At 39.0% G+C, this 25,889-nt stretch overlaps 1 protein-coding gene across 3 annotated transcripts in view; it reads left to right on the top strand.

Annotated features, from left to right (window-relative positions):
- Positions 1–25,889, top strand: part of BEGAIN (brain enriched guanylate kinase associated) — a 159,807-nt gene that overhangs the window by 12,356 nt on the left and 121,562 nt on the right. Inside the window, exon 2 of one of the 3 annotated variants that reach the window (XM_080394562.1) lies at positions 2,850–25,576. The exons of the other annotated variants lie outside the window; for them this stretch is intronic. The gene's annotated coding sequence lies outside the window, so the exon portion shown is untranslated. The remainder of the gene's footprint in view (positions 1–2,849; positions 25,577–25,889) is intronic. 3 annotated transcript variants of the gene reach the window in all.

Here is a 25,889-nt window from a genome sequence, read left to right as displayed (position 1 = left end):
TTTTTTCACTACCAAAAGGATAGTCCAGAACTTGTTTGGAGCTTAATGTTGAAAAAAATCAAGTGAGTTTGATACAGCAGCATTGGAGTACCTATTGCTGAACACCCAGGTCATAGACTGTAGTCTGCTCAGCCTTCTGTTATGACACTGTTGGCCAACAGGTCTCAATTTCTGACAGTAAATTCAATACCTGCAAAGATAAACTAAAATTATTCAAATGTACATCTGTATCTGTCGAGCTTATGAGCTGTTTGCATTAATATTTGATGCTGGTTTGGCAAGAAGGATCAGTGATATGGCAGTCTCTGCCTCCTGCTCCCTGCTTGGATAGTGAGATCATTTTAAACAAAAGAGAATGAGGAATAAATACTAGGCCTGTTCATACAGCAACACTTGTTCTCTTGAAAATCAAGAGACATTTCCCCCAAAGAACAGTTATTCCCTCGATAACTGTAGTAACAAAAACCTGCTGTGTGAACATGGTTAAAATGAGCAGCTATTGAGGATTCAAAAGCCGGTTCACAGCCACTTATTTCTACAGCAGCCAGCCAGACCTTCGCACCGCTTGCTATGCTGTGCTGTGCTGCGAGCTCGCAGAAAGTACCAGACACATCCTATTTCTGGAGACTCAGAGCTGAATCATAGTCTTGCAACAAGAAAACCGGGACTGCCTGCAAGCCAGCAGCATGAAACCAAACAGCAACAGCCTCTGGTGAACAGTCAGGGGCCAGAGGGCACCAGCAGGCCTTAATGGCCCTGACTACCTGAGGTGCCCCCCACGCTGTCCACTGCCCAGGACCTCCTTGTCAACCCCCCGGGCCATCAGTCCCTGCCCCAGCCATGCTGCAGCAGGCCTGGCCTCAGCTCCTCACAGCCCTGCCCTGCCCAGCCACCGGGCCCTAGCCAGCCAGGCCCACCCGAAGGCCCACGGCCCAGCCTGGCCCTGTCCCCAGGCAGGTGTCCAGCGCCCAGAGCTGGGGCTGCCCCAGTGCCCCTGGCTGCTCTGCTGCTACCTGGGGTGGTGGGACAGGCCCTGGCTGCCAGGCCCTGCCCTGACGGACCCCAGGGGACCCCTGTGGCTGCTGGGCCCCAGCAAGTCCCCAGCCCTGTGATGGGGCTGGCAAACACAAGGTGGATGGAGGCTGTGCTGTGCCAGATACACCTCTGGCCACCCCAGCAGGGCCCATCCCCAAACAGCAGCAGAAGGTAAAATATTGCCCAGTATACAAGAGGCTATTGCAAGGAGGAAACAGAATCACCATACAACCAGAACAAAGCCAAAATTACTCTCATCATAAGGAATTTACAGGAGTAAAAAACTAGAAACAAGAATCTGCTAAAATTGTCTTCACAGGTGCCCACATTAAGCAGTAAAATGAAGAAAAAGACCATTTGCCTTGGATATGCCCATCTTCTTCACTTTTCAGTATTTTGAGATTTCCCCTCGCTTATTTTTTTGATGTTGTAGTAAAACAAAATACATGCTAAACCAGTCAGCAAAGTTACATGAGGGAAGTGTACAGCCCATTACAATCAATGCAGTTAATTAAAAATACAATTAAAATAGAAACAGTAATGAGAACTGGAACACAATAAATAATTAGAACAAAATTAGTTTGGCTCTTTTGTTGAGGCACTCAGTCCTCAGTCAAAAGTAAATGGCTTTTTACTTCATTGATAGCTACAACAGCAGGCCATATGCAGCTTTAAGTTCTGCTTCCAGTGTCAGTGTGTAAGTGCGTAAGCCCCACTTTCCCACCTTCCCCAGGCTCTACACACCTTCTGCATCCAGTTTGCAACTCCCAGTGCTGCAAAACAGTGAGCTGAACTGAGAAGTTTCAAATACAGAGCAGGAAAGAAACATATGGTGACAGAAAATAACAAAAAGCCTGTTAATTATTCCAACAAAATACGAAACATTTCCCTACAGCAGGAGGGAAGCTGTTGGCAAATTATTATTTATCTGTTTATTTATGTTGGAACTAGGCAAGGGTAAAAAGAAGATTGTTCCCCTTACAAGCTACCAGCAGCTATTTTGTACCTCACTCATAACCATTTTGGAGTGTAGAAGCTAAAATTGCAACCTGGAAGCAACCTGGGAAACAAAGAGGCCTTATTCTTCAAACATCAGACCTTCAGAACAAATGCTGGGTACTAACGTAGCTAACTGCTTCATTTCTGAGCTCAGGTGTGCAGTAATCGTTTTCACAGGTTATTGTGTCTCTGATATGTGGTCTGATATGACCACAGCAGTGTTACAGCTCTTTAAATTGTGTATTGGCAGCCATGGTTGGTTTCCTGCTTTTCTTGCATTTGTTCAGATCTTAAGCGTTCCTTCCTTGAAGGAAATACATCTCTCCCCTATACTGGGAAATGTTCGTGACAAAGAGCTGAGAAGAAAGTTTCAACTTTCACTTTCTCATTGCATAAGCTTTCCAGTTCTTTGAGAAGGAAGAAACAAATGAACCCTTTTGGCTGAGTCACTATTTAATAACACAGTAATTAGCTAAGCATCATGACAACTAGGGATTAAGTATTTTCCACTATTATTGGACTTCTATCACCAGAAGAAAAACAACAGGTAACTCCTCTAGTAACCCAGTTATTTTAGTACCACAGATTGATAGCTTGATTCATGCACTTCTCAAAACTATGAAGCCTAATAGCTATAATAAATATTAGCATGTGTCCTCTAAGCTATGATGGAATTTTATGAAGGTGTATGCACACTGCTGTAATATGTCAGGAAGAACTAGCTAAATCCTTACTTTCTGTTGAACAACAGTTGTTAACACCACAGCTGCTCCCAGTACTCATTGGTGTTTTGTGTACTGACTACTGTTTTCCAGATAAACGTTGCTGCAAAGTGTATGTAAAATTGGACATAGATTGATAGGGTTTACCACTACATAAAAGACCCTTCTATTAAATCTGGACAATAATGGAAGCTCCTGAGACAAATAAAAGGCAAGGGAGGGCATAATACTAGCTTTTCTTACAGTTGTCTCCACTGGTTTATTGTGTAACTTTGAGTACAGACCCATCCGGCACTGCCTCAGTTTCCCCAGCTGTAAAATACAAATAACTCTTAAAGTGATCAGTTTTGTGTAGTGTTTCAAGATCCTGTCATAAAATGGATGTGTTGCAAAAAACGTACCTTAGAAAGTTGAAGAAATTTACTCATGGAATGATCAACTAATTATTTTATTTGCATAGTCTGAGGAGTCCTCATGCCAACGTATACTGGAAATTTTTCCTATACCCACATAGTGCTTACTAAATCTATGCTGCTTAGAAAATTTCTGTTCTTGCTGTTCTGAAGTGTTTATGTCTTGCTTTGGGGTTAAAAACTTTAAGATGTAGCCTGTTACTGATAACATATCTTACCCTGAACTACGGAACAGAAAAATAAATTATGGTTAAGTGCTAGAATATCATATAATCTTTCTATCTGAGAGGAAATAACTTTAAGAACACTGTGTGCAGTCTGCTCAGCAAGGTACAGGTATAGCACTGCAAGTGCTTATAGGCAAAGGTATTATTTTAGTTCGGTGGGAGCATGGGATAAGCATTCTTGAGGCACTGTGGGACAATTGAAGTTTGTGCTTACTGTCATAATACCCCAAGACACGGGCAACTATTTATTTCACACCTCAGTTTCCTGAAATTATTTGAAGTGAGTAGCCCTTTTTCAGTGGGCAGTTTTACACGAGTGTCACTTGCAGGTCCTTCTTTCAGCAACTAAATTAGACACATATTTGCTAAAAGAATTAACCATTTCCACAAACCTCTGTACACCTTTCTTTTTTTACCAGAGCAGGCAGATTGACACTGAATCATGACACTAATAACTTTTATTATTTCAGACTTAATATAGCTTATGAACCTCCTCGTCATAACAGAATTTTACAAAAGCATAGGTATAGCATCCCTCCAGGGTAACAGGAAGAAGAAAATAGGGAATGGCTAGCTTCTAGATTGTTTCAGTTAGTTGAAAAGAAGATTTCTGTATGGCAGTAAACACTTCATAGTTCCAGATGAGTAAGTCTGATTCTTTCTGAAGTTACCTATACCCTATTATCACATTAACTCATTCTTTTTCTTCCAGATCAGGGCATCATCTCTGTAAGCCTTAGTAATGGCACAAGTGCCATTTCTTGGGTATCGATTATAATTTAGCATTTTCCAACAAAGATGTTGGATATGCACAAATATATCTGCAATGCTGTCTTTATTGGTTTTTTAAGGCCCCTAAATCTACGAAAATATTAACCCCCATGTGTGCCATCTAAAATTCTCTCCCTCAAGAAATTATTCCTCTGTACTTACGTAATTCCAGTTGGGCTGTACGTAACCAGAAATGTTAAATCAATTCCATCTATAATGTCAGTGCACTGTCAGTCCCTGAAAACTTGGATCTACATGGAAAGACTGCATGACATGGCAAATTTAACTGTCCTGTCTGAGGTTTGTCCCAAGTCTTCCAGCAGTTGGTGCCATTTTTGCCAGCCACAGCCCAGGACTCGCAGCCTCTCTGAACTGTGAGGCTGCTGCAGTTCAGACTTAGTTCAGTCACAGACTGTCTATATTTGCACTTTCCTCTTATAGCTCAAAGTTAAAAATATCTTACATTTCTATGTCAAGTACAGCACTCAAACCCCTAAAATGCAGTTTTGCAGTTAAATTACTGTGCCTGGATTAACTGTAAACTATTAACTTCAATAAAAGTGCAGCAGAACTTAACTACTGTCAGAAATAAATCTACCTTTTTATTATCTTGCTTGCCATTTCCTTCCATTACTTTCACAGATGATAGGTGTATAACTAAAAACTTTTCCAGTTGTCTTTTGTATTTCCAAAACCACCCAATCTAGCAGATATTTGCACAACTCTGCTTCTCTTTATGCTTTCTATATTTTTTATTTATAACTGGTGCAATGTGTGTTTGCTTTGGGCCTACGGTACTTCAAATAAATTCTCTTTATTCAGTCATTCATTTCCACTTATCAGAACAGATTAAAACTAAGGTGACAGCCACGTTTGTGTTTTATATTAACACTTTACCTCTTAAAATATCAAAAGCAGAAAAGAAAAAAGAGAACTCGGGGGGGGGGGGGGGGGGGAAGTGGTAAAAGGGTTATAGCTTTTCATGCACTTCTGGCATAAAAGCCTGAAATTATCTATCACTGGATTTTATTTATTTGTGGAAAAATATTATTTGAGGATTATAACAAATATTGTAAGTAGGAGAGTCTAAAGAGACTTGTGCTGTTATTATCAATGTATAATACATCACGGCCACTGTGGAACTGCTTATTACTGAGATGTGAAGTCAAAGGCAAAGCAGTAGGGTTTGGGAGCCTAATCTTGCAAATACTCACTGTGGGGCATTGTGCTTTCTGATGTGTTAGGCAATGAAAAAAATACAGGCAGACAAGTACTTGCATGTGCTCGGAATTACCACTCTTCCTTATTCTTTGTGTTGTGTAACAAAACTGGATGAGATGCACGTGACAGGTACTGCTTGGAGGTAAGAGGGAGTAGCTTTGGAACTGATTCCCAGGAGGCAAACAGGGATGGTTTCCCTGGGATCTCATCACATATGAGCTGGTCAGCCTGGCAGCCTGGTAAGCTTGCAGTACCCCCCACAACCTGGTCTCTGCCATGGATACAGATTCAGATCACCCCCAAACCCTGCTCACAGACATCCTCCTGGCTCATCTCATCAGCACAGGCACTGCACTTGAGCTGCTCAATCTTGAAATGCTTTGAACACTGACCAGTTGCAGCTCTTGTCATGGACACGGAGAAAGCTTATATAGGAATCAGGGAGCAGGGTACATGCTGCAGAGGCCACCTTTAATTTGTTAATGGAAAAGGATAGTGTGTATTTTCCATTCTGGATCCATGGGAGAAAATCTGGCGCTGCTAACAACCTTTGGAGACAGCACGATTTGCATAATTTCACCAAGAATTAGATGCTTTAATTTCTGATGATAAAGAACGTTAAGAATTCCCTTTGGTTAAAAATAGCTTTCTCCTATGACTTTGGCTATTAATAGTTTACCCAGCATCGATCTGAAACATTTTGATAAATGTTCAGAACTTCACAGCCTTATATTTGATCATTTATTTAACTAAACTACTTAGCATAGAGGTAAGAACATCTTCAAAGGAATAGCTTGTTTAAAACTCTACCTACATAACTTATTAATTAGAAGTGACTTGTAATGTTTTGGTATCACTGGTTTAAAAAATGGTCAAAAATTTTTGCTGCATCTTTTTTTTTTTTTTTTTTTTTAAACAAGTCATGCTTCCATTCCTATTGACTCCTCTGGAAAAAGGTCTCTTTCTCTTATGAACAGACCTTTCTTTACCTTGTTTATACTTCTTAAATACCATTTTATTTTAAATTGGCATAACTTTCTCAAGATTTCTGAATAAGAATGTCAGTAGCTCTTCCTTAATGGTGCTTTGCCTTCAGGCTGTTTATCTGATAATACATTACCATTATTTACTTTTGCATTTCCTCCCTCATTCTGCTTTTCCTTCTGAATTAGCCACATATTTAAGAAAAAGAATTTGTCGTCTTTTGCCTGGTGTTAATTTCAGACAACTTTCCATCCTTCTGTGATACAAATCCCCAGTAATCCTAATTCTATGTCATGTGAGCCTTTGGATTGCATGCACTTTTCTGCCGCTGTCCTGTCATGCTTTTTATAGGAGGAAAACTCAGCTGCCCAGTCCAGAAAGAAGCAGCAGTGTGCTTCAGACAAGTTCCCAGTCTGAACAGAGAGGGACCAGGACCAAAGGACACCCACAAAAGGAGTGGTTGCATAGTCCTCACAGAGCCTGAGTCAAATTATGCTGCTAAATAATTGTAACAACTATTTTCTCAGTCTGACTTGCATAATCACAGCAGGTTGGAAGGAAGGAATTAAACTGGGTTTTTTCAAGGTTCTCTAAAATGACATTCTGATAAGAAGTACTGTGCTGTTTCTAGCCCTATAGGCAATGTTAGCTTCACACTCCAGCCAACATTCCCTGAAGGACTGATGAGTTTAAAATAGAAGCTGTAATAGTCTTTTAAAGATATTTAATTTAATACGACATGATACTTTCCTTTAAAAAATGTATGGAGCTATACAGTAGCAATAAAACACTTATTCAGTGAATACAAAATTGACAGCTCTCTAAAGGGTTGTTTCAAAGGATATCACCTTACAAGGATCTCAGAAATCAGGCTAACAACATTAAGCATTTTCATTGGTGATTGTAAAGAAAAATTTTAAAATTATGATTAGTTCATGGATAAAGCAAACATTCACAGTGCAGTAAATAATTATGAGATCAGAGCAAACAAAATGATCTCAGTTTTAATGTTTTGAAAGAACATTAATGTAATCCATTATAAAATTATACATCTAGGTGCACCAAGAAGAGGTAATACTTTTATACTCAGAGACTGTAAAACGGACTGTTGAGGGTCAAGGATTTCTGACTATGAAGCTGAAAAGAAGCTAACATAACCTTGGATTTAAAAATGAGAGAGATAGGAATGGTAAAGAGGTATCTTTACCTCTACACACAGAATTAGTAAGATGAGTGTTAGAAAGACTGACAAAAAGTTCTAGAGTGGCATTGAAGAGAGACCCAAGAATTATCCCACACCAGAATAATTCATATGTAGGAAAAATGGATTCAAAGAGTGTATGCTCCATGGTAATTCCAGGCACAGAGGCAAGACTGACTGTAAGTAATTCCCCAACGCTTCCTTCACAAAGGTTACTTACAGTTAATGTTCTCCCAGTTGTTCCAAAATATTGCACGTGCTACATTTGTCAGGTCCTGAGGAGCTCTGTAGAGAAGATGAGTGTTGATTAGCTGAATCAAGAAGTCAGAAAGGATTGAGAGTGAAGTAAAGGTTTGTTGTCATTCAAAACGAGCTAAGAAAGAGAAATTGTAAGACTAAATGGTCCAAAATGTTAATAAAAGTTAAAGGTTAATAATAGGTTAACCCAGTGATGAGTGAGTCATACTTTAGCAATAATGTAGGAAGGGCAGATAGAGAGTGAAGGAAAAATACCTTAAAGATAGCACAAACTTATTGAGGAAAATCAAGAGATGACAGATTTCAAGAAGAATTAACAGAGCTGGATGAAGATATAGCATAACAGAAAGGAAAATTCAATACTGACAAATGCAAGTGTGCTTGGTGCAAGAAGTCTAAATTTATTGCGCGAGAAAAGACAGGAACAAAACAAAAAAAAAACTCTTGGAAAACCCAGTAGGAAGACTTGCTGAACACTGCCATAGACAAAAAAGTAGATAGCAAAGAATGTAATTTTTGTGACCATATAACTCTGGTCTAGAGTACTGAAAAAAAATTCTGATCATCTTGCCAATACCAGGCAGAAACAGAAAGCTTTTAGTAAAGAGGAACTAAAAGGAGTTAAAAGACTTTAGAAAAAGACAGAAAAAAAAGAGTGGATTAAGTTTAGGAGAAATGTATACAAAACCATGGGTAGGAAAATTATTGTCAAGTGCTCCAATTTCTACCTTCGTAATGCAAGAATGAAAGACTCAAGTGGCACAGAAAGGCAATAAATTTGAAACTGATCAAAAGAAGTCACAGAATAAGTTGCATACAGAGCTCATTGTCAAAAAACAATCTGAAGGTCTAGAAGATGAATAGGAATAAGAGTAAAGCTAGACATTTATCTGAAGGTATATAAATCCTCAGTCAGCAAGATTCTACCTGACAGGAATTTGAAAGTTAGTTCCTAAGTACAGGCTCATTTCATAGATTTTCTTGTGAAATATTAGGGATAAGACTTTAAGTTTAGATGCTATGATACCAGGAGCCATAAATCTCAAAATGCACCTCTGGAGACCATTGAAATGGAAAATAAGGAAAGAGGTGAGTGTTCAGGTCATCACCAAGATGACAACCATATATAGTGGTAGCCAAATATGGAAGGATACATATCTATACTCTACATTTTTGCAGGACTGTTCTAGCTTTGAAAATGTAAGGACATAAACAGGCAATGTTTGCAGAGCAAGAGAACTTCTATTGGGCCAAGTGATACAGCTGGGTAAAGCAAATAACAACACCACCACCTCTTTATGTGTTTAAACCTTTGTTTCTCTCAAATAAAGTTTCAGGAACATCATGGCTTTTCTGTTTGCTTCTCAGAATGTACCAACTGGTGTAATAAAATGTATTTGTTCTCCCTATAAAACTTGACTAGTTCATTTCATATGTGCCAGTTATTGCTTTAAAGAGAAAAAAGCAGCTTTACCTTTTCAAAGAATGACCTGAAAGCACGAGATATTTCTTTCTGAGGGTTCATTTGGCCCCATAGTCATAGCCAGGCAGCTAGACTGACCTCACTGCAGCCTAAAGAGGAGATGATCCTGACGGCCCTTTCTAGTGATGTCTGAAGTACAGGCTTACAGGCAAATCCTTGCTATCCCCTTTGGTTTAAGAGAGAGAAGAGTGATGTCATCCTCTCCCTGATAAATACTCATATTGAACTGGAAGTTAAAGTGAATTCTCTACCCCAGAGGAATATGTCTGTTGGATGAAACTCTGGCAACAGTTGAATCAAATAGCAAAAATCACACAGAGATCAATAAGGCCAGAATTTCAGCCTATAAATTTAAAGCCTTTCCCAGTTCAAAAAACACATCAGAGAACGGGCTTTCTCTGAGTGGCTCTGGCATTTTCCTACAGAAAAAAGGCTCCTGATATGTTGACTGCAATTCTATAGTTATATTAATATTGTATACTGTATTTTCTATTTTGACTGCTGAGCCTTTTATTTTCCGTGTATTTCTAGATTTCCTAGATATGTTCTTTTTAACCCTTTCCCTATTTTAGTTAACTCATTCCCTTTTATTTTATGCTTCATATGATTTTTTTGGTTCAATGAATTCTTTATTCTGCCACACTGGAGACAATGCTTCTTTCCCTGGTTCTCTTCCCTTAGTTCCTCATGTTTACACTGTTCAAAGAAGAGATGTACAACTGTATGAAATGATAATACTGTACCTTGAGGTTCAGATTCTCTACTGTGACTTTTTCTTTTTTGGACATTCAGAAAGCTATTTTAAGAAAACACCCTTACATACTTTGTTGTTGTTCATATGCTTTACTGTTTATCGGTCTGCCTGTCTTCATTTTTATCATGCTGATTAAATTCTCAAGCAGATTTTCAGCACTAAAATCCCATTTACTTTGCTACAGAGCATTTGGCAAGAACATTTTTTTTTGTTTCTGCACAAGAGCAATTATTTTACTGTTTTTTTTTTTTGTTTCTGCACAAGAGCAATTATTTTACTGCTTAATATTCACAACTGTATTGTCACACCAAATACCACTACCAATATACATGTGCCTTCAGTTTCATTAGTTCCTAAGTTAATGTCCCATTTCCTTGCCATAGTCAGGGATAAGTGTTTTACAAATAGGACACTGCCTGTGACTTTTTACTGCATCCAGCTCCCTTTGTTGTTGAAGATTGCAGAGTCCTTAGGTCTTTTCTTTTCTCTGCATATTTGTGACACTGGGAAACTCTGTTTACAACCTTTCTTTTTACAGGTATCAATACAGAGACACTAAGTCCCAAATCTGTCTCCTGACTAGTCCCATTGTCACACAAAGAATTAGTTGAAAAACAAGATTTGTGAAGCTAGATGAAATGGAGTCTTGAACCGCAGCAACATGTTCCCTCTTTGATACAAACCTTCTATTTAAATGGAAAACAAAACATTTAACAGATACTAAATATATTTCAGTTTACAGAGCTTATCAAGTTGAATCTGTATTTGTTGTATTTTCCTTGCCTTTTTCATCAAATCAGTGCAGTAATAATACAGATCTAATAGAATTAGGATTGCAATTGCCATTGTATGAATTGCTACATAAATATACAGGAATAAAAGGTGACATTTGTAGTGCAGGTAAACTGGAAGTTATACAATAGATGGAGGTTTAGCCCCTAAACCTCCACATGTGAGTACTGTTAATTATTTTGTAATAGTAGGGTTCAAGAGGCTTACTTGAAAAGGAAATGCGAAGTAGATGTAGGAATTGAACAAAGGTTGCTAACATCCCTTTGCTGTTTGAAAGACTACTCCCTTTTTAGCTGAATTCTAAAAAGAAAGTCACTATGTCTTCATTTAACCTTGACTGGAAAGCCAACATGTGGTGACACTATCTATAAAGCACTGCTCATTAATTTAGTAGAGTCCCACTTAGATGTTCCTTGTTTCTCCAGACCTGTGCAATACCCTCAAGTCTCTGCAGGTGACTGTCCTTGTTCATCTCTATGCATTTGTCTTTCTGTTGCCCAAACATACCATTCTCCTAGTAGTTACAGACACAACACTGTTCAAATGCCTTTGAAATAATAACAGCTAAAAAACCACCGCCCTCCAAACAGCAGTTGAGGAAATTGCCCTTGACTCTCATTCTCTTTCTATTTGTATCTCCCTAGAAGCTCTTTTGGAATAATTAATAAGGGCATGCTGGTTGAAGTCACTTTGATGTGGCCTGGTCAGTTTCTTTCATTGCTACTTGGCAAGGGAGAACCTTCCCTGGCCCATACTAAAAGCACTTCTTCTACAAGTACTCCTGATCCAGTGACTTTCTGTTGACCTTTGGTAAAAGAGAGCAGTTTTGTAATGTCTCTGCAGCTTGGGAAAGGCCAGAAACTCTCCATTCCCCACCTATCTTTTCCAGGTATTCATCAGAAAACCATTAACCTAGCAAAACACTGGAAGATGCAATTTTAAGGCAATAATACTTCTGTCACAAATTTCATCAGTGCAATATGACATGTTTGCAGGTGTAGGTTGTCAGTATTTGATACCTCCCCATTCTTCTCCTCTCTATAGCGTTTTGGTAGGCTGTCCTTACGTTTCAGTCTTGTTTTCTTGTCTCAATGGCAGCCACTTGGGATGTGAACAAAAGACTGACTGACCTTGGTCAATAGCACTGCTTTACATATGGTCTGTGGCTCAGAAATCATTTGGGGTCGCGAAGGAGGACAGTCTGTGTAATGTGTCTGCCATATAACAAGAAATCAAACAACATCCCTGATATGGGGACAGGTTTTACTGTTGTGCTAAATAATGATGCAGGCATTAAGAAAGAAATAATCTTGTTGAATAAAGAAAAAGATATTTCTTTACTGACAGGAAATTTCAGCATTATTTTTTTGCTAGTTACATGGTAGGATAGAAATAGAGATACATTTTAGGCCTGTTTATGATCTTGGGTTTTTACTTATAATCTCACTCATAAATAAATAAAGTTTGTAAAAAGCTTTCCATTCTGACCGCTGCAGTGATTATCTGACTGGCTGTATCTACTGACAGTAGACACTAGAGAACTCACAGAAAGAAATTTCATTGCCTTTGCAGTAACTTCTAAAAAGATACTGAATGTCAGAGCCTCATATAAGCACACAATCAGGCATCTGCAATATTTCTTAGCAGTTTCAGAAATCTAGAAGATCTAGAAGTACTTGTTAATCATTACTCCATAAAAGCCATAGTCCTCAATTGCAGAGGACTTCATTACCTGGAGGATCCCCCTCCACTTTACTGTAGCTTTGCTTGCTGATTACATGCATAGAAAATAGTGGCAGCTCTTTTCAATATGCCACAAATAGAAGTGCTTTAAATAGAAGGAAAGTTCCCTTCCTTCTTGCACTCAAGAGCTCAGGCAGGGCTGCTCTGGAGGAGACAGACGTGACACTGCCTTTCATATGCCTTTCACTCTTTTTTCGTTCTGAAATAAGCCAGTCAGATATTCTGGTTGCAAATGGTCAGTTGTCCTTTGCCTATAAAAGCAATAAGGGGAAACCTATTTCTTCTTGGTGAAGCCTCTATAATGAATGTAATAAAGACCTAACTAATGAGAATCTATGTCAGTTAAACAATAATCAGTAGAAATGGATGAGAAATTCTTTGTATAATTATCACAACTGCCCTACAGAGACTTAGCATACATGTGTTCTTTATAGCACAATTCCATATGGGAAGATCAATTTTTGCTAATTTCAAGATTCTTGAGAACCTATTTTGTACAGTTTGTTCTTCTTTGAATTCTTTTGTCTCTTCAGAAAGGCCTGGTTGAGGGGGAAAAACACTTTTTAAACAACATTTGTGGTCTCTTCCTTATTTTTCAGAAATCTGGAATTTCAGTCCCTTTTAACAAGTTCTGCCTGGCATTCCGGTCCTTCCTGTTTCATTCATTAAAAATAGCAATGCAGCAGCATGAATATATCCTTCGGGATTCTACATTAAATGCAGAGTCTTGCACCCTGGGCTAGCTTACATCTGTGTAACCCTTTTGATGTCTCTTGGCACACCACTGCAGCTGTCCCTTGTAGTAGGTATTTGAATTGATTAACGCACTTGCCCCTTTTTTATTTCCCTCCTGCTCTCAGGGCTGCACCCTGAAAGATTTACTGCACTTTGGAGGGGTGAGGCACTCTGTGGATGCTCTGAGGACAACATAATTGCTGAATCAAAATCTCCCATGAGAATGTGAGCTTTGAACTTTGCTTTCAAGATTTAAATTTTCTGTTTCTCAGCATATGTATAACAGATTGTCAGAGAATAATCTCCTAATAAGATGTGTGTAGATAACCAGGGGAAGAGAGAGGAGCAGTCTTTTAAAATACTGTCTGCTAAAATTCAGACAGTAAATCTTTAGTCCAGCAAGTAATTAAACACATAAATAGTCACAAGAAGTTCACTGGGACTACTCATGCACACAGTTATGTGTATAAGCATTTACACTATTGGGATTTAGTAATGAGAATCTAATTAAACAAAACAAAAATGGTTATGAAGCCAAACTGGGTTGAGTCACTGTTGGAACTGTGCTACAGCTGCCGACTAGTGCATTGTTATTCTGGACTGAAGATATAAATCAAAATTCCTTATTTCATTAGGTGTGGGTCCCAGTGTTTTATTTTGCAATATCTAGTGGCATTAACATATTTTAGGAACTATCAAAGAGAAGATTCTTAGAGGATCTGTGGTTGCTAGGAGACTGGTACTTCAGTCCTGCAAATCTTCCACACTGCAAAGAGCAAACTGGCAATAATCAGGTTTTCCTGCCAGACAGCGCTCAAACAACTGAAGTTTATGGCTTATTGTTTAAAAATTGTGATTTAACCTTAAACACATAGAATAGGAAAATCTAAGAGTTGTTGGGTTTCTCCAAGTAGGTATTTTGTATTGTATCTATGATATGCCACCCTTAAATCCTTTTCTAATCAGTTATCAGGTGTTTGATATCTAGAAACTTGGTTTCAGTGGGCTGGCAGGTTTCAGCCAGCATAGACAGTGCTGAGTTCTTTTAAGAGAGTTCTGCCCTGCCCAGGCCTGCCATTTCCATCCCTGTGCACACACATAACCTGCACCCCAAGCAGCCTCAAACCAGCCCCTTTACTGCCTGCAGCCCCCTGTGCCTCCGGGGCCTCCCAGCTCACAGCTACAGCAACAAGTGCATCTGTCTCCCCAGCACTGAAACGTGTCAGGATACACACACTCAGTGGCAGGGGTGCTGTTGTGTAGTCTGTGCCATGTTGACTGCATTTTCTGATTTTAACTTAAGGAAATATCCCATATCTTCTAAATCAGGGAGGTTTTGTTAACAGTGTCTGAGAGGGCACAGTAGGAATCTCAGAAATCACTGAGGACTATAATTTGAGGATCTTTAAAATCCTGTATTTATGACCCAGGAGCTATGCTAAGCACAAGAGCACATTATTTTCAGTGAAATAACACTTGTGATCAGAACTGCGCATGGGGTTTGTGCTTTGCTGAATCATTACCTTTAGTACTGTTTAAATGAGTGTATGTTACAAAGGTGTCCACTTATGAAGTATTAGGTCTGTTTTCACATTCATGGCTTTTCAGTTGCTCAGTGTAACATCACAATACTAAACTCCAGTCTGTAGTCCACTGGAGTCAACCTTTGATGGATTTTGAGCCTGATTCTGCTTAACTGCAAATGCCCTCATTTCTCATCTTGCACCAGGATACGTTAATGTTCTGGTCTGATCCTTCACTGTCCTCATCTAACATCACTGCCAAACTCTTTTCTCCTTCATGTAACAGTAAAGTTATATGAAAGAAAGTGTCTATTGGGACATAAGAGGCAGCAGAGACAGAAAAAGGGCAAAATCCTAGTTGAACTCAAAGTGTGGGGAACTGTCATCCTTTTCAGAAAAACGACAGCTTCCCTCAGAGTCTTCTGATAATCTTCTACTTATTCTGTAATGATTCAAATTGGTTTGTACTTATAGTTAAGCACTTTATAATTTCAATCTAAAACCTGACATTTCCGTGAAATTGTATGTCCTGAACGTGGTATTTGTCCCCCAATATGGTAAGATTATATAGTAATAGTAACAACGAACATGGCTGAATCATTGACAAATTCAACATAAGCTATCTCCTCTTGCTTGCCTTGACAACTACACTATTGAATTCCAACAGGATGAAAATCTAAAAATAGTACTGCATGAAGAAAGACTGCAAGCAAAGCCACTAGATAATAGAGGCTCAATGCTCCTGTGAAATGTGACACGTGCAAAAGCCAGATGTAATTTTAACAATACAGCTTCCTTTTCGACAAAGGAATCTCCAGAGTCTGATTTAATGTCTCCACAGTAAAGCCTAACAATTCCACGTTTTGTGTAGGAGTAAGAACAGACTTCTTTAAACTCACAGAAAAGAAGCCCTGAGAAGAATGCTAATGCACAGCGCAGTGAATATCAAAAGATAAGACCTCTTACAACCCTTCAGCAATTAAGACACCACCCAAGTCCAGTGTAGAAGTCACCTTAAAGTTATTACAATGATACAACTGGACTCAGCAATGCTGACAGAGACCAGCTTTGCAGAAACCAAAATCACTGCAGCTTAAGAAATATTTTCCTTATTTACTAGACAATATTAGAGTATGAATCTGACTGGCTCTTATGCAGGAACGCTGAGAGGAGCAGGCAAAAGGAGCTTTTCTTACTCTCATTACCTGTCTAAAGAAAGGTGAAGAAAAAGGTAGATTCAGTAGTTAGAAAATTAGCTGAAGACTTGGGAGAGTAAGGTTCAAGTTTCTTCTACTTTTCAACATCACTGTCCAGCTTTGGGACTCCCTTAAGAAACCCAAGCTCTCTGTAAAATAGTTACCTTTCTAAGACCTATCTTATCTTACAGATTGACTTGATGGTAATTAATATTCACCATCTGGAGCCTGTCAGTGAGTTATCCACATAAATACATCTACATGTTATATAGATATATATTCTGAATATATAATGGTCTCTTGTCATCATTTGACCTCCAGGTAGACAGCAGAAGACACTTTATAGCTGTAACAGCAAAGGACTGAGCCATGCAAATTTTAAAGCTGGTTTTACAGATGCACATTTTTGTACACACCCTATAATCACTGAGGGTTCAAATGTAGCATAGGTTTTGCACTGGTGTCTTGTGGTAAAAAGAAAACCAGCATCAACCAGCAGCACTTCTAGGAATATGATCTCCTCTTTTCTTCCCCCTACTTATGTTTTCCTTGCACATAAGCCAAAGTGGTGACTAGAACCAGTTCCTTTGATTCAAGTAACATCCTAACATCCTAATTCTCTTCTAGTCTGTGGTGGGTTTGGGGATATTTTTGGGGTTTGTTTTTTTTTTTTTTTTAATCTCTTCCATAATATTATTAGGAAGATCCCATTCCTTTGGTGAAAATAGAGAATGGTTTGAAGGAGGAAGATCAAAGATCTCCTTAATAATATTCTCTGGCCTCATTCTTTATTGCTTAAGTAAAGTTCTCCTAAACAATTACAGTCACAAATCCAATGATCTATCATAGGCCATGGCTTTTTATTCACTGAGATAACCATGGTTCCAGAAATAGATATAGCTGGTATGACTTTGAAGCACCACACATGTTGGTTGGAAATGGGATAAAAAATAAGGTGAATCAATAAACAGATATTGTTTTCCACCAGTGCTGCGTGACAAGAGAAGTGAAGGCTTTGAAGTTTGGCTTTCTTTTCAAGGAAATATCTGTGACATTGTCTGGGTATATTGCTCCACCTTGTTTATTTTACTCTTCCCTCACCTCAGACAAGTTTGTAAGTGACAAAAGGCACAAACACAAATGTCCTATTTCTGGAAGACTCACTCAACTCCCTGGTGCATGGGTCCCAGAGAAGCAATGGTGCCTTAGGAACTGACTCATATTGAAAGCAGTAAAGCAGAGAGCAAATTCCATTTGTTGGAAGAAATGTTTATGCTGGTTTATGTTGTACTTTCTTTGTGGGGGAGCAGTCACAGTCAGAAGAGTCAGAAATGACCATGAAAAGTGTCTAGCCTGTCCTCCCGCTCCAAGACAGGAAAGTTGCATGTAAAACCTTCCAAACTTTATGGGAAATCCCACAGCTATTATGGGCAATCCCCTCAGTATATAACTATCTCCATGATTAAAACAGCCGCTTAACATTTTCTTTAAATCTTTAGGCTTTGCCTTGAGCCCGTTGTTTCCTATCCAGTCCACACTGAACATGGAAAATGGCTGATTTTCTTTCTCTTTACAGCCATCTTTTTCCTGCTTGGAAACAACGATTTTTACTCATTTCAGTCTTGATTTTGCTAGGAGGAGTTTTCTAGGTGTCTTAGCATTTCTGGTTGCTTTCCTATAGGAGTGGTGCTGAAAACAGGGCACAAAGCTAGTGACCACAGTAAGAAAAATAAAAGGTGAAGCTTTATTTAACAGGACCACAGATGATTACTCCTATCACCTAGTTAGTCGTAGGCATAGTCAGCAGAAAATGCACGTTTTGTAACAGAGAGTTCTACAAGTGTAGGATGTAGGAATTTTGCAGTTCTACTCCCCCTCTGATCTACCCCACTTCCTGTTGCCAACATTCACAAACAAAACATCTCCAGTATGTAGAGACATATGTAGAGATACAAAGATGCAAACACAGAAATTCATAGGATCAGCTATGTCAGAATTCATGCGCCATTCTGGGTAATGATGACCCAAGCTTTGGTTCCACTCAGCACACGGCTGTCCTTTACCAGCCAGGACTCAGTGCACCAGGATATTGCAGTTAGTCCTGACTGTCTCGATATCACTCTATATTAGCTATTGGCAAACAGAGCTTTTTAAATGGCAACTGCCGTGGCTAAATATTTTAATGTAATGTCTGTAATTAGTTACCAATGTCTGTGATACAGATGCCCACATAAGTATACTAGCGACATACAGTCAGCAGTGTCATGTATTAGTTTAGGAGATACAGAATCCGTTTGTCAATAGATTGCTTTTTCCTCTGGCTCCTTAGTCTCTACTCACTTACGATACTTACAGTTATACTGTAGCTGGTGGGGTCACACTGGAGCCAAGGTAGCTGGAAGTGAAGTATACAGAGGGTCACTTGGACAAGCAGCATGGCTTCACCTCACTATTTTAACCTTTTGTAGTTCTACAGCATCACACGATGCTGAACAACTGTAAAGAAAATATAGTTCATCAATCTATTCTCACAAGACAAAAGTGCGGCTGTGCCTCTGCATCATATAGGAAACAAAAATACTGCACGTATCTGTCTCTATTTTAGTCGGTCAGCTTGTCAGGGAAAGGCTTTCCTCTTCATATGTGAAGTCTGTACAGCTCTAAGCACAATGGATCCTCATCTCTGCTGATGGCTACAAGGACTATTTTAATAGGAAGAAACACTTTAATCCCATTAATTACATGCATAGGTTCAAATCATCTGGTTGAGAAAAAGCATACTGAACAATTCAAGCGGAGCCTGAACTCTCATTTTAAGGCAGGAAGCCTGTTTTTGACAGTCTTTGTTCAGGTTTCACTGGATGGTTTGCCAAACAACATAAAGAGAAGGTGTGGGTTCTTTAGGGACTGTTTTTTTAAGAGGGACTATGGCATTTCATGCTAGCTGAGAGTACTGGGTATGACAGAAATCAGCTTGACTCACTGAAACAGCCATTTAAGAGCAGACCCTCTAGTGGTATAAATCAGCAAGGCTTGACTTCACTGGGGCTCTGCTAATTTACCCCTGTTGGGAATCTGGCTCTGAGACTTTACAGAGTGAAAATGAAACTAAGCAAGCAAGACAATGATCCTAAAATACTAGGAAATAAACCAGCTTGAGAATACTATGTTTTCCCAAGCATGTGAAAGAGAAGCCTGTAGGTTATAGTTTCAATTTAATGTGTGGTTATTTGATACATGTTCATGCATGTAGTATGTACCATCGAGGACTTAACCTATCGTGAGAAAAATTCCTGAAATTTCTTTTTGTCTTTTTTCTGTTGTGGTTATTCCCCAGTCTCTTTCAGCCAAAATTTCAGTGAGGTTGGATCTTGCTAAGGGTTTTAAAAAGACTACTGTTGAAAAGACCTTCAAACATACAGACAGAAAAATAAAAAAAAAAAGAAGGAAGACCTAGTGTACTCTGAAGACATGGTCCAGTTATTAAAGGAATATTTTGCCTCATGTTTCAGTAAAAATGACAGTGAACGTGGGAGTAATTGTAGGTTATCTTATTAAGAATGAGGAAGGTTTAACAAACTACCATAAATAAGGCAGGATCAAACTGAGCCTTTTCACTCTGGTAATATCAGGGATCCCGCAGTAATCCCCAGACCAAAATCCTGATCAATTGACACATGAAGCAGCAAGCTCAGAAGCAAACCTTTTCACTATGTACATTGGTTCAAAAGTTATGTTCTAACTGGTAAAGAGAAAATGTAACATGAAGTGGAGCCCAGGCTTATGTTAAAGCAAGCTGAGAAATCAAAGATGCATAGAAGTAGCATAAAACACAACAGTTTCAGCAAAAGTATCATTTTGTTAAAAGAACTGATTTCATACTCCAGGAACCTGTCCTGATCTATCTAGATTTGCATGAAGCAGTTAATAAAGTGCTGATATAATGGAGAGTAATTCAAGATTATTAACCTGAATGAAAACTGTATTTAAAAAAAAAAAAAAAAAAAAGGTAGCATGTTAAAAAGGAAGTCTGTCAGGTTGGGGAGAGGTTATTGAAAATTTGGAAGAAGTTTTTGGACACATTGCAAATACTTATTAGTGACACTGAGCCAATAACAGGTTTGCCTAAATGATGACGGTGTTTGGAGGTATTGAAAACAATTAGCAAGCTCATAAAAGAACTGTTTTATTTATAAGCAGGATAATGGAAACAGGATGAAATTTAACAGAAAGCCATCAACATAAAGACTTCATGTTGTGGAGCTCATCATTTGGAGGCAGCAGAGAAATGGAGATCTAGGTGTACTGTTAGACTGTAGAACAGCTACGAGCCTCCAGTGTGACAGAACCACAATCTGAGACAAGCCTAAGATGCACTGCAGATTTATTTTCTTTAGAGTCACTGAAGCATTCATATTATTATACAAGGTATTGCCAAGGTGTTTTGTGCATGATATACAGCTCTGTTCACCAACTTTCAAACCAGATTTAAGTTAATTTGGAATAGATCCAGAGAAGGGATACTGAAATGACTGAGGGAAAGGAGTATAACCTTCTGAGAGCAGTCAAAGAATCACATCTTGGCTTTGCTCTCGAATAAGACATCTCTTCATAAATGCATACGGGAATTTAGAAACAGGGCAGGAGTAATAAGCTTTAAAGATAAAATTGGTACAAGATCAGAGATCAATTGGTCATACAAAATTTAACATGATTTAACAATAAATCACCCTCTGATTTCAGCCAGTTTAGTAGTGTTTGGGAACATAACAAGGAAAAAAACCCAAAACTGTTGCAAGATGGATCGCAGCAGCTTTATGGACATTGCATGACAAAGTGGGGATGCACATTCAGATGTGGTGTGAAAATTGTGGGTGCTGAACTTAGTCACCTACTCTAAGAATTAAAAAGACAATTTATCTGTTTCTTCACTAAGTTGGGTCTATTTATGCAATATCTTTGTTGTATGTATTTAGTTCCAAACATCTGAGCTTCTATTTATCACCTAATGTGGCAGTGGAGGATTTCTTCTTTCACCCCAAGAAGCATCAGAAGTTGGTCCCAGATAGGGAGGGAGTGCTGGGAAAGTGCAGTGCTGCTCTTGGGGGTGTTGAGAGATTTGGTGTGTGTTACCCGTGGTTACTTATGTCTAAACTGGTAGATGCTTTTCCTCAGGTTAGACATGCAAAAACCCCACAGCTTAATGGAACCCTCCCACTCTTTCTAGTGTGTGTGATGTTCCTCTTTCCAGAGGAAAATGTTCAATGGTGAACAAGTTCTTTAGTATTGCAGGGATATAGGATGTTAGTCTTGATCTCTTCTGCCTTCTTCCTTCAGTGTTAAGCCTCTTCACCTGCTCTATATTAACTGTCTTCAGATGGTCTCAGAATAATGGAGGTGTTCTGTGGCCTGTGGTGTGGAGGTATGCTTGGAGGAGGCACTTTCTGAACAAAATATCTCTTACAGTGGAAACTGTGGAGAACTGGACTCAATTTTCTTTGTATCTACGTGACAATTTCAAGCAAGAGTTCTACAGAAAGATTCTTCTTTCATAAACATCTATTAGATACATTCAATACATGAAGTCAAATCAAATGCAGCCAGACACCTCCCTCCAGCTCTATTAAATTTTCTAGAGATTAATTTTTTGTCTTTCTTCAGGCATAACTTGAGTGGTACTTTAAAGCCTATACAAAGAACTCTCTAAAAAATTATTAAGACTCTAATTAAAGATTGATCCTATCAAATTATGTAGTCTGTAAATTTTATTACATCAGATCTTTTACTCTTGTACCCTATAGGAAAAAAAAAAAAAAAAAAAAAAAACAAAAACAAACGGGAAATGGCCACAGTGGTTCCTATTAATAAAACTTCAGTACAACTGCAAGCACAAAAGAAGTGCTGAAGTGAAAATCTTGTGACTGAAAACATGGCAGTTTACAAATATGCCAGAAGTCCAGAGGACTTTAGTTGTGACCAAATTCTCATTTACAGCTCTCCTCACCACAGAAATAAAAGCAACTCCCACAATACTAAACAAGTCAGAGTAATAACAGTCAGAACTAAATGAGCAGCAGTAACTTCCCGCTACTCTTTCTTTTCTCATACATTCAGTAGCAAATAGCCAACATGCCAAGCCAAAGTCCACTGAACCCAATGGGAAGGCTGGTAAGCACAGAGCCAGGCTCTGGGTCCTGTCCTCTCCTCTAAAATAAGACATCTCTTTCCAAGAAAACAAAAAATAATAAGGAAAAAAAAAAAAAAAAAAGGATGTCACCTCCAGGTATTCCTCCTTTTTCATACATACACTGTGAAGATGCAGAAGGATGAAAATTGACCTCGAGATCTTAGGGGAAGGAGATTTCATTAGACATCTGCAAGATCTGAAATCTCATGACTGCTTGTCCTTCAGAAAATGGTAATACAGTAAAGGAAATAAAACATAAGCCACCAACACAGTCACCGTGTGAATTGAATAGAATGATAGACCAACTATCAGTATGACTTATTATTTTATTTAAAAAGGTTTTGGTTCAATAATCAACATTATAAACACTGAACATCTAACAAAAAAAAACCCAAATAACTGGATCACTATTTTAAGTTCTGTGTATGTCAATGACCAAGAATGTTCTGCCACTGTATTAAGGTTGTTTGACTCATTAATCAAGCATGGGGAGACAAAAAATTAGGGAATCAGTATTTTTTATTCATACTGCTGACTGGAAAACAACTCAGAGGTTGTCGTGCTGTCTGAAAAACAGTAACCACATTCCAGAGGGAAAAAATTCCACAGTAACGCGTTTCCATTAACAGCATCCCTGCTTTCATTCAAGCCAGCAAATGACTTTGTTCTCAAAGAATATCAAAGAATATCAGCTTGCAACCTAGAATAAGTGTGGGGGTATGTAGAGGGGTGTGCGATGTAAAAAAAAAAAAAAAGACAACTGATTTTCCTTTTGAATACCTGCTCCAAAATGGAGACTTTTAAATGCTCAGCACTTCCAGAAAAGGAGAGTCTTGACAGTTGTTCTGCATTTTACACTTGCTTTCTTCAAAAACTTGGAAACAAGTCAAGTTGGTACCAGTACTCTTAGGCCTTGCCTGAAAATGCTTCCAGGAAAAGTTGCCACACCAAGTACTCCTGTAAAAAGGAAAATCTTCATACCAGTCTCAGTATCTTAAGTAGGATACTCTGTATGAAAACGTAGTATATTGAATTACTGAGGCCAACCTTTTTGTTAAAAGCAAATATTGCTGAAGCACTTGAAATTAATCAATCCAGCAGCAAGGCGGCAACTTATGAACGACATACCATAAAGGACATTATCATACCAACTTTTACTTCATTTTTTATGCTTGAAATAGGTCCCACAAGACTTTCAGGACAGGATTGGTCCTATAAATGGCCAATTCAGAGCTGTTTTGAATATATTTTAGAATCATTTCAGTAGGATATTTTAGATAGGAACCTTTATAGAGAGCAGTGGGAGGATGATGTAACCTCTAAACTTCCACAGGCTATATCAATGGCAGGGATCTGGCTAAGAAACAGCAATTTTGCCTTAGTAAAAAAGTCACCTTGCGAAAACAGGGCTGTTTCAGAAAACCACAGAATTTTAAAATAATTTTGAGTTGCTCAGGCTTTTTGGAGAAGAAAAAGTAATAAAAGAAAAAAAAATAAAATGGAAGAAGAAGAAAAAGAAAAGAGAAGAAAAGGATGAAAAAAGGACCATTCTAAAGAACAGAATGATCTGAAAAAATAAGCTGCTTGGGATGAAAGGCACATTTCTACAGATGCTCCTATTATCTTTGTTTTCAGCATCTCAAGTTCCTATATGTTCATTTGACCCTCTAGCCTGAAAGCTAGGGCGTTGCCCTGAAGAACATGCAGGCTCTAGTCCTTTAGTGTGCTCCTACTTATTTACTAGAAGTGGATCCCCACCAAAAGAAGTTACGTTGCAGTGCCACAGCCCAGAAAGGACTCTGACCTGGGACAGAGCATCCTCCCCAAGAAGGATTCAGCTGAACCCATTGCTCCCACATCAGAGAGGAGCCCTCTTCACTGCATAGGCTCTCAGGGAAAGGTAGAAGGGAACATCCCCAACTGCCCGAAGGGAAATTGACCGTGCTACATGAAACAAACAGGTCTTACTGTGAGGATGTTAAAAAAGCACCCTACCATCAAAAAAATTAAAAATAAAGGGTGTGTGGGTGTCTGTGTGTGTGTGCGGCAAAGAAGGTGAGTAGCTCATACAGAAGTAATAGCAGCTTGGTTTACTTTTCTGGTTTGTTTTGGTGTCAGGCTTTTGCTGTGCTTTTTTCCCCACTAATTTCCTGTTGGGATTGGCAGCCAATGACTCACCTGCATTCGTAGATGAGTATAGCCAGAAAGCCAGCCCACAGCTTCTCTTCTCCATCCTGCACTTTAATCACACGAGACAACCCTCACCCCAACCCAGTGAGCGCAGCAATATCCAAAACACTAGGCACAAGCAAGGCCAGGTCGTTTCCCCTTATGCCTGTAGGTACTGCCATAACAGAAGGACTGAAATCAGTCTAAGTATTCTTTCTTCATGGGTAACTCCCACAGTTCAAGGCAAAGCAACAGTGAGTGGTCCCAGAGAAAACTACGCCCAGTCTCCCCAAAAAGACAGAAACATGATGATTAGGGCAGTTTTTGAGAGTTCATCTCCAGAAAGCCAAACTGGCAAGCCCATGGAACTGCCAGTAACCTCCCATGCCCAGGGAAAAAGCCCCTGTGGTTCATTTTCTGGTCAGCAATGTTTGAACTATTTCCTGTATACTACAGAATATCCATGGATAGATACAAATTAGAGAAAGCAATTATGGGTCCCTAAGTTAAGGGTTTTAATCTCAAAATCTGGGATTTATCATGGGCAACCCTGTGCTTCCAACAGACGTGCAGGGACCACGTAAGCGCGTATGACATGTGCTACTGGGAAGCTAAGGAGGGCTTTTCCTGCGGCTGGCTTGTGTACCAAGTTATGGTGGATGCCTAAAATCCTTAACATATGTCAACAGAAATTACCACAAAAACATCCCCCTGACTAACTACTTATCTAACGGGCAAATCAAAAGTAAATGAGAAGCAGCCAAGGAAGATGAGTGACCCAATGAAAAACCAACAATTTGTCATTCAGGGTGTTTTATTAGGCAGTTTGACAAATTTCCTGCTGGTTAACTGATTAAATTTACATTTCCCTATTTTTAATCTTTAATTTATTTCATACTAAAATATGATTGTTAGCCATTAATCAACAAGGTTTTAAGTGTTCATGATTAATGGACAATACCTTCAGTATAAATAAGAGATTCTGTGATTCTGGGATTTATCTGGCTCTGGAGATTGCAGGATTGCTCCAAGTGCTCATTCCTTAGTTACAACAAAGTGGGACCAGGCAGACTGATGAGATTCTGTGCCAGCAGTGTGATAAAATGAAATGGAAGCAGCTATTAAGGACCTGCACGAGATAATGATGAAAAGGAAACCGAAGGGTTAACAAGACTATGCTTTCGATATAAGTAATGTCAGAGAGATTAATGAGTCTCTGCGCTATAGATAAGTAGGGATTTACAACATCTGTACGATAAAAAGAAACCAGGGGGATTAATGAAATGACCGCCTATGGCTCCTGGGGGGGTATATGAAGATTCGGGACTCCAGGAGTGCCGAGCCGCTGGCAAAGGGTTAAGGGGAGCCCGGCTGCAGCTGCGGGCAGAGGGACCCCGGGAGTTCCCGGAGTTGTAAGCCACGGCCCGGGCGAGCAGCCGCGAGAGGGTTAACGAAAAGCCTCCGTGTATTGAGATG

The sequence above is a fragment of the Falco punctatus genome (genome assembly GCF_963210335.1).
Source record: "Falco punctatus genome assembly, chromosome: 7".
In the NCBI taxonomy this organism is placed as follows: domain Eukaryota; kingdom Metazoa; phylum Chordata; class Aves; order Falconiformes; family Falconidae; genus Falco; species Falco punctatus.
Note: the sequence above shows the minus strand (reverse complement) of the source record. Positions and strands in the feature narration are given on the sequence as shown.